At 47.1% G+C, this 8,286-nt stretch overlaps 3 non-coding genes and 1 pseudogene across 3 annotated transcripts; all 4 read right to left on the reverse strand.

Moving 5' to 3' along the window:
• Positions 1-880: 880 nt before the first annotated feature.
• On the reverse strand, positions 881-1,100 carry LOC127140301 (uncharacterized; annotated as a pseudogene).
• Positions 1,101-6,767: 5,667 nt separating this feature from the next.
• LOC127140302 (U5 spliceosomal RNA) lies at positions 6,768-6,879 on the reverse strand. The gene has a single exon (XR_007810796.1). It is a non-coding gene; the product is annotated as a U5 spliceosomal RNA (small nuclear RNA).
• Positions 6,880-7,246: 367 nt separating this feature from the next.
• On the reverse strand, positions 7,247-7,407 carry LOC127140300 (U1 spliceosomal RNA). The gene has a single exon (XR_007810795.1). It is a non-coding gene; the product is annotated as a U1 spliceosomal RNA (small nuclear RNA).
• A 491-nt stretch (positions 7,408-7,898) lies between these two features.
• Positions 7,899-8,061, reverse strand: LOC127140299 (U1 spliceosomal RNA). Its single transcript, XR_007810794.1, has one exon. It is a non-coding gene; the product is annotated as a U1 spliceosomal RNA (small nuclear RNA).
• Between the last annotated feature and the right edge of the window lie 225 nt (positions 8,062-8,286).

The raw sequence follows: 8,286 nt of genomic DNA on the forward strand, positions 1-8,286 counted from the left end.
TCAATATGCCTTCATAATGGAATAATAAAATCTGGCCCTGACAATAACAACCCTGAAATGAAGACCAGGTCAAATTTTTGCAACTGGTGGTGAAGGTGGCTTGACTTATGACCTCAGTTATTCTGACTAAGGCACCTGCATAATATTTCAGTAGAAATTCTTGTAGTTCTTACTGAGTGTAGATGTGAAATAATTTGTTTAATTTGTCAGTACATCTAAATAACATTAAGTGTACGTGTAACTAGGTCAAATATAATTATATTTTTTACATTTGAATTTTTTAAAATCTGTATTTGCTGTTATTTTGTAGTCTAAATCTACTATCAGCTCTTGACTGTGCCTTTCTTCCTGTACATGCCCCCAGCCTTGTTGTCACATGACTGAAATAGCCAATCAAAAAAATCCCCAGCGTTAGCCAATCAGAAAATCGGAGCCCCTAAATAAAATTTACCTGCACTACCAGAGTGTGTTCAATAGGAGGACCTCCAGAGCACTAGCCTTCACACAAATTTCAGGGTTTACTATTTCAGTGGGGACATCCTCTGAAACTTATACAGATCATTCATTAGGGCAAAAGGAGGCCCATCCCAGCATTTTCTTTGTGAGGACCGGGCAAAATGTCCTCACAACTACAAATGCCCTCACAACGTTGCTTGTCCGTCAGGAGTTGGTCCTCACAACTATATAAATACAAACGCACCCTGATCAACCTCCGGGGAAGGGAAAAATCAAGAGTGCACCACTAAGCGTACGACTCAGTAACCGCATCAGGGCTTTGAGCAACTTGTACCCTATCGATAAAGGAATGTGAGAAAAGCAAGGGACTCCCCTGGAAAAAACACCCCCCACAAAACTCTATAGTTACATTGCACGTTTCCAGAGAATGTGCACCGTAACTGGAGGTAATGCAATACCGGGTCGATGCGTGGAGTGGAAGGAGCAAGCCCCCGTTCTGGCTCCCTGATCCAAAAATCAATTTAATATATGGTCCCCGGGTAGGGGAATATCTGACGTATCAGATATTAAACTGATAAGAACAGATTTTTTTTTTTTTTTTTTCCTCTTTATTGATACTCATTTCCATTTTCCGTAGAAACTTTTGCATAATTAAAAAAAATACACCCTACATCAAAATACAACTCGTCAACAATTGTGGATAATCTGTAAAATCATAGTTAAGACAATGAAAACAGTACTTTTAAGAGGTTTTACAGATTAAAAAAAAAAAACAACAAAGTTGTAAAGGAATATTTTAAAAGGGAGTGTATTTGTTAAAAGGTTCTCTTGTGCAGGAGCAGGGTGAGTCCCTACCCAGGGTTACTCACTCCGCTCCTCCAAACAGTAAGTCTCTCAGGATCCTGTCCTGGTGCTCATAGGAGATCCCCGCCCTCTCGCTCCTTCCCACCTTCCTCTCCCGGAGAGCCAGGCCGCCGCTGCTTTGACCTTTTCCCATGTAGCTCCGGCTCCTTCGTCCGAATGGGCACAGAGGCGATTCTTCTTTGTGGCTGTGTCCTAGGCCTGCCGCCTGCAGCTTCGGCCACTTGGACCGTCGCTGCGGCCATCCGGATCACAGCCACGGGGGCATCTGCATGTGCTTCCTTACCAGCAAGTTTCTGGAGGTCCACATGGCGTCTTTGATGGCGGCCAGGGTGAGCCACTGCTTGGCAAAGTCGTCTTTTTTGATTGCTTCCTGGCTCACCCCATAGAGCACCAGCTGTGCTGTAAGGACCTCCCTTGCTGGCAAGTACGGGAATTGTAAGGAGCCGGCCATTGCCCACTGGTCTACGGCAGCGCTGCACTCCCAGAGCAGATGCCTCACCGACTCAGGCGCACCACAACCAGGTCGAGGTTGAGAGCGCCGACATGCCCCGGGAGTGCATGACGGACCTGACCGGGAGGATCTCGTGAGCCACCATCCATGACAGGTCCCGGAGTCTGTTTGGAAGAGCGGGGTGGTTGACGTTGCGCCAAACTGTTGAGGGCTGGCCTAATGGAAGCCCGCGCACTGGACTCACTGGTTCCTGCTCCCTGCACAACAGAAATCAACACACGGTGATTGGCTAAAACTTGCAGCTCCTCCTGCTCCAGGTTAAAATGCTTTAAAAACTTCTGAATAAAAGCATAGGCTGGTGGCAGGTTAAAGGACACAGGTACTTTAAGATCAGTGGGTAAAATCTTCAATCTTCTGAGATAAGAACCCATCCAGAATCGTGTCATTGCTGTGGTCTTAGGGTTTCTGGATGGGTCTGTAGCATATTTCACGTATAGCGCGACGTATCGGCTTCCTAAAAACAAGTGTAGGTCAGGTACTCCTTTTCCCCCTTTTTCTTTTGGCCTCCTCATCACGTCTCTCCTCAGTCTTTCCCACTTGGAGCCCCACAAAAAGTAAAAGATGGCTCGGTCAAGATCTAAAAGCACTCTCCTAGGAGGGATAAAAACGGAACTGATCAGTAAAAGCAAGGGTAAAATCACTGCTTTGATGATTAAAACCTTCCCTTCAATGGTCAGTCCTCTAAGTCCCCAGTATCCTAGTCTTTGCCTTACTTTTCCTACCACGTCTGGCCAATTTGTTTTCCCTCCCCCCTCCTTGTCAAATTTGACCCCCAGTATTCTCTGGTCAGTCTGTGTCACAGTCAGGGGGAGTCCTGTCATTTCAGTCGCCGTCCATGGCCCATAAAGTTGGGCTTGGGTCTTGCCTCTGTTGAGTTTTGACCCAGAGGCCCGTCCAAACCAGTCAGTCAAGTCCAGCGTCCTGTTGACAGATAAAAGGTCGGTGCATAAAACGTTGACGTCGTCCATGTATAAAACGCATTTAGTCTGAAGTCCCCCGCTCCCTGGGATTCCGATCCCATTGATTCGTTGGTCCCTTCTCAAGATCTGCGCCAGAGGTTCTATACAGATGACATAGAGGAGGGCAGATAACGGACAGCCCTGACGAACACCGCAGTTAATATCCACTGCTTTTGTCAGGTGCCCGTTAATAACAAATCTGCTGGTGATGCTCCGGTACAGCAATCCCACCCAAGCTATAAACCTTTCTGGAAATCCCATTTTTTGCAGTACCCGAAAGAGGTACTGGTGCGAGACCCGATCGAAGGCTTTTTCAAAATCTAAATTTAGTACTATTAGCCTGATGTTTCTGTCTCTCGCGTAACAGATGGTGTCTCGGATCAGTACGAGGCTGTCGGTGATCTTCCTCCCCGGAATGGCGCAGGCTTGATCTGGGTGAATCACCTCTTCTAAAAATCCAGACATACGTGAGGCTAAAAGTTTGCAGTCAAAGTTTAAAAGAGTGATAGGTCTCCAGTTCTTCAAATCAGTCTTATCTTTGGCCTTGTGAAGGAGAGTCACTATCCCTATTCTAAAACTGTCAGGAAGTCGGTCTAGTCGTTCAAAACCCATAAAAACAGCAAGCAAATCAGGTGCTAAAATGTCCCAAAATGTCAAATAAAATTCCAGGGGAAGTCCATCTTGTCCTGGGGACTTCCCCTTCTTAAAACCTGTGATGCATTTATTTAACTCTAAAATCGTAAAATCTTGGGTTAAAAGCACGCTGCTTTCTACTGTCCCGGTAATGAGGTTTAAAACTTCTGTCATGGTGTCTTTTTCAATAGGTTTCCTTTGGTACAATTTTTCATAGTAGTTTTCAACAACTTGTTTAATTTCTTCTATTGTTTCTACTGTGCACCCATTTTCTTTTGTTAGTTTACAAACCGTTCCCCTTTTATTTATGATTTTCTTAAAAAAATACCTTGTGCACTTTTCCCCCTCTTCAATTTCTTGTTCCCTGCTTCTTAAAATGACACCTTTACTTTTGGTTTCTGCTAAAACCGACATCTCTGTTTTGACTTGTTTTATTTCCTCACTAAAATCCATTCCGCATTGTTGTAGTTTAAAATAGCGTTGTAGTCGTTTCTGCAGTCCCATCATGCGTCTATTTTCCCTACTCTTTTTTCTCTTCCCTGCCTGTCTAAAAAAAAGTCTGGGTCTTTTCCTTCACCATTTCCCACCAGTGTGCGCATGTGTCGTAAAAGTCTTGAAGGGTCTGCCACTCTCTGTACTGCTCCCTGTATTGGTTGACTAAAACCTGGTCTTCTAAAAGGGAGCAGTTGAGTTTCCACAGACCACTTCCTGATGTCACACCCGAAGAGAGCGAAAGGGTGCAGGAAAGCATCAGGTGATCGGAAAAGAAAACAGGGGTCAATCTAGCATCGGTTGGTGGGCAGTCCCGTGTAAAAATATAGTCTATGCGAGAGGCTCTGGTGCCATCACCACTGAACCAGGTGAAGCCCTCCTCTCTAGGATGCATGGTTTTAAAACAGTCCTGAATTTTAAAATCCCTGCATATGCCCTGTAGTAAAAGTGATGCTTTATCAACTTTAAAATCTTGCCCTCCTCTTTTCCTGTCTTTCCTGCTTAAAATACAATTAAAATCACCCCTACAACTAAAGGTTCCCTACCTAGCATGTGGAACTGCAGTTCTTCTAAAAGGTCATACCTGTCATTCCTGTCATTAAAGCCATAAATATTTAAGAGATTAAAATCCCTTCTCCTAAAAGTCAAGTGTGCTAAAAGTGCCCGACCATTTCTCACCACAGTGCTGCCCTTCACCAGAACCTTAGGATTTTTGATTAAAATGGCCACTCCATCATTTTTGTTGTAATTTGATCCACTCCATATTGATGTATATGGCCACAACTCCTCCCACTGTCTGTAGTGTTTTAAAAACGGAATGCCACATTCCTGTATTAAAAACACATCTGACTTAAAGGAAACAAGATAGGATAAAATACTCTGGGCTCTAACTCGCGACTTCACACTTCTCACATTGACGGTTGAGAAGGTGAGAGTCATGAGTATGGTTAAAAACAACAGGTATGAAATTTTAAAAGGACTATACAAGGAATTTCAGAGATAAAATGGCAGTCAGATAATCTGCTGTGAATGGAGCTCTTCCTTCACTCTTACAGGTGAAGAGTAAGGGGGTTTAGCTCCAGTCCCCGGATGGACTCTGGGGGTTGGTCTAGGCTGCAACCTTGCATTTAGTTTTGAGTCCTTAGGGGTTGATTGCAGAGCTATTGTTAAAAATGAGACCTCATTTGGTGAATCGGAGGGGAAGACTCTGGGCTCCTCCACAGATGAACTGTCTGAGAGAGTCCCAACTCTTCCCCTCTTCTCTAAAAATACAGGAGACTCAGAGGACAATTCTGATGCCGGCCTCTTTGTTTGCTGGGCGTTGGGGGGGGGAGGCATCCTCGCTATCAGTCTGCAATTGGCCTTCCTCATTATCTGAACTAGCTCCGCCCTCTACCTGCATTGCCCCATCCTCTCCAGAACTCTCTGTTGATGGGGCTGTTGCAGGCCCCTCCCTTTCTCCCGCCTCATCTGATTCCACTCCTCCAATCACAGGATTTGGCGGGAGATTTGAATTTTCCGGCCCAGCCTCTTCAATTAGCTCTCTAACTGCCTGGCCTGGTCCACCATTTTGCCCACTTGCTTTTGCTGCCTTTACTTTGTTGGCAAAAGATTTGGGGCAATCTCTGAAGAGGTGGTTTTGATTCTCCACATAGATTGCATTTTCTGCCATTGGTGCACTCCTCAAAGGTGTGCCCAATTTCTCTGCATTTCCCACAGACAGTCTGCTGACAAGCTTCGGCCAGGTGCCCGTGCTCACCACACTTGCGGCAGAGCTTGGGCTGACCCTGGTAATGGATGTAGCCCCTGTTTTCTCCAGAACTATCATGGATGGCAGATGTTTTAGGCCTTGGAAGCCCTGGGGTCCTGCCATTGTTGAATGGGACCCTCCAAGCGCAGTTCCAAATGCCATCCTCATCTCTCACTTTGGTAGCCTGGCCTTTAACAGTGCAATATCTTCCCAGCCACAAACAAATGTCCTCTGCATTCACTGTTTCATTGAACATTCTGACAATAACCGTTTTTAAGGCATTGTCAGTCAGTTTCTCCACACTGAAGGCAGAAAACTGGGGTTTAACATTTTCAAAACGTGTCCAAAACTCTCTTAGCAGAGCTGCTGAACGGAAACTCACATCAAAGCCTTTACCAAAAGGCAAGGTCAGTATACAGTTCAGATCATTTGGTGTGAAATCCAAGGCTTTTTGGACTAGCTTCCTGGAGAAGTCCAGTCTGGACATCCCCAGGAGTTTACCCTCTCTCTCCACAAAATTTAAACGAACGCTGTGGTGCCTCCGCATGCCGGCATGGGTGGCCGACATGATGGAGGCACCACAAGCTAAAAAAGTGCTTAAAACAATAAAACCAGTAAAAGATCAATACGATAAGTAAGAATAATGAAAAACAATAAATAACACAAGAGACAAAGAGTACTTACCTGGTCGGCCTGGTCAAGATGTTACAACCTGCAGAGAACAGGTAAAATAGCTCTCTCAGCCAATGAATTCCTATTTGTTAAAGATTTTCAATTACTGGAAAATTGAAATGTTTTTAAACAAGGAACATTTAGAAATATCCTCCCAAGCACTGATAAAACCGATTGCAACGACAGACAAAGATTTTAACCACCAACAAGAGGCGATCGCAGTCTTAGCCAAAAGGCCGAGAAGCGATGAGTCCAAAAGCGTTTCGTGTTCCGTCCAAGCTCTTGGCACGATCCTCTCTTGTCACGGTGCCCTGTTTTCAAGCCAGCCTAACAATGGCTGCTGCTTAGCACCCCCACCCAGTCTCCCCACTTTGCACCCCTGGTTCTTAGCGGAGACAGCCGTTTGACTTTTCACACACTCAAAGGGCTCAGCCTTACGGCCAAACCTACCAAAAATAGCTTAAACTCGTTGGCGTTCCTCTCCACGGAAGTCTTTAGTAAAAGGCGAAAGACTTGTGCGTTATGAAGAGAAACCAGAGTCAGTACGGCCTTCGCCTTGAGAGCAGCCGAGAACCCCAGTCGTCCCAGCCACCACCGTCACGGTAGGCCTCTCTTTGCGCCTGCCGCGTTCCAAATCCCAGATCGCACCCGTCAGCTACCTGCCCCGTACTGTCACATGCGCTATCCAATGGGGTTTGCGGAGGGTTAGGCTTAGGGGGAAAGCCCCGCCTTTGGGGGGCGGGGGGCGGGGGCTGGGGCATGTGTGCTTGTAACATACAGAAAAGCCCACCAATCGTCACGGCCCGACAACAGCACCGACTCTGCAGTCGTAAAACTGGCATAGTTGGCAGCACGCTTACGAGTAAAAGAAGCTACCCGGGACACCTTGTTTTCCTTTGACGTAGCGGTCAGGGGAGAGCGCGAACGCAGTCCCCCACTACCAGAAATTAGCAGTCGAGACTCCACATTTGGGGAATTCGCAGGGGTCAGCGCAACCGGAGTGCAATGGCTGAGCCTCGCCCGGGTGAACCACCTTCTTGATCATGGTATCTCCCCTGCCAGGTAAGTATGAGTTGGAGTTGTCAGAGACGGTGGGGTCGGTTCCAGACACAGCACCCTGGCTGATGGTGGCCACACTGCACAATGCCAGAGTTCGGCGACATCAGCATTCTTTTCCAGCTGCAAAAGAGAGACGGTACACCCTGATCAACCTCCGGGGAAGGGAAAAATCAAGAGTGCACCACTAAGCGTACGACTCAGTAACCGCATCAGGGCTTTGAGCAACTTGTACCCTATCGATAAAGGAATGTGAGAAAAGCAAGGGACTCCCCTGGAAAAAACACCCCCACAAAACTCTATAGTTAGGCGGCGGAAAGCCCCGCCTTTGGGGGGCGGGGCGGGGGAATGTGTGCTTGTAACATACAGAAACGCCCACCAATCGTCACGGCCCGACAACAGCACCGACTCTGCAGTCGTAAAACTGGCATAGTTGGCAGCACGCTTTCACGCTTACGAGTAAAAGAAGCTACCGGGACACCTTGTTTTCCTTTGACGTAGCGGTCAGGGGAGAGCGCGAACGCAGTCCCCCACTACCAGAAATTATGCAGTCGAGACTCCCACATTTGGGGAATTCGCAGGGGTCAGCGCAACCGGAGTGCAATGGCTGAGCCTCGCCCTGGTGAACCACCTTCTTGATCATGGTATCTCCCCTGCCAGGTAAGTATGAGTTGGAGTTGTCAGAGACGGTGGGGTCGGTTCCAGACACAGCACCCTGGCTGATGGTGGCCACACTGCACAATGCCAGAGTTCGGCGACATCAGCATTAGCTGACCCTCATCTGAGGCTTGTCCCCGAGGCGTTGCAAGCACTATACTGCAGTTTGACAAAGTTGCGCGGTGCACAAACTTTGCTGGTTTTATTGACTTTTCTCACCGGTCGGAGCTCGGCCC

Source organism: Lates calcarifer, unplaced genomic scaffold (assembly GCF_001640805.2).
Source record: "Lates calcarifer isolate ASB-BC8 unplaced genomic scaffold, TLL_Latcal_v3 _unitig_4417_quiver_2969, whole genome shotgun sequence".
In the NCBI taxonomy this organism is placed as follows: domain Eukaryota; kingdom Metazoa; phylum Chordata; class Actinopteri; family Centropomidae; genus Lates; species Lates calcarifer.